This window comes from Chrysochloris asiatica, unplaced genomic scaffold (assembly GCF_000296735.1).
Source record: "Chrysochloris asiatica unplaced genomic scaffold, ChrAsi1.0 scaffold00949, whole genome shotgun sequence".
NCBI lineage: Eukaryota > Metazoa > Chordata > Mammalia > Afrosoricida > Chrysochloridae > Chrysochloris > Chrysochloris asiatica.
In genome coordinates this window covers 5,136-5,808 of record NW_006409467.1, presented here as the reverse complement: position 1 = coordinate 5,808, position 673 = coordinate 5,136, and positions in this window count along the sequence as shown.

Genomic DNA, 673 nt, shown 5'->3' with positions numbered 1-673 from the left:
GTCAATTCCAAATCACTGCTATACTATATGACTGACTAGAATTGCCTCATTGTTCTTGTTAAGTGCCATCTGGTTGGTTCCAACTCAGAGTGACCCAGTATAGGAATTCCAAGGAGTGATAGGTGGGTGTGAACTGTCAACCCTCCATCAGAAGTCTAAAACGATATCTTTACGGAAGCAAACTGCCACATCTTTCTCCTGCTGAGTGAATAGTGTGCTTGAACCGTAGACCTTTTGGTTAGCAGTCAAACACTTTAACTGCAGAGCCACCAGCACTCCATGGAGAGGGGTGTACTAGAAATAAATTTGTAACCTGTCAGCAAACAGAGGATAATGGAAAATCTTCATATGAATGAGAAAATATGAAGAAATAAGGAATCACAGAATGAAACTTTTCAGTGTCCAGAACTAATTTGATGGGTACAGAGATGGAAAAGAAGAGTGAAAAGGAGCAAAAAAGTAGGAAAAATACAAGGGATTCATTGAATCAGTATGTTGAAGATGGTGTTGTTCTCAAAAAGCTGCTCTGTAAAGACAGGGCACCTAATTTTCTTGTCAGACTATTCCTCATTAAATAAAAGTTATCCTGCTAAGAGTAACTGAGAACACAAATATAGGTCTTTTGGAGATGGTTACAGTAAACCAAATCTTAGAACAGAATAAAAGAAGAAAC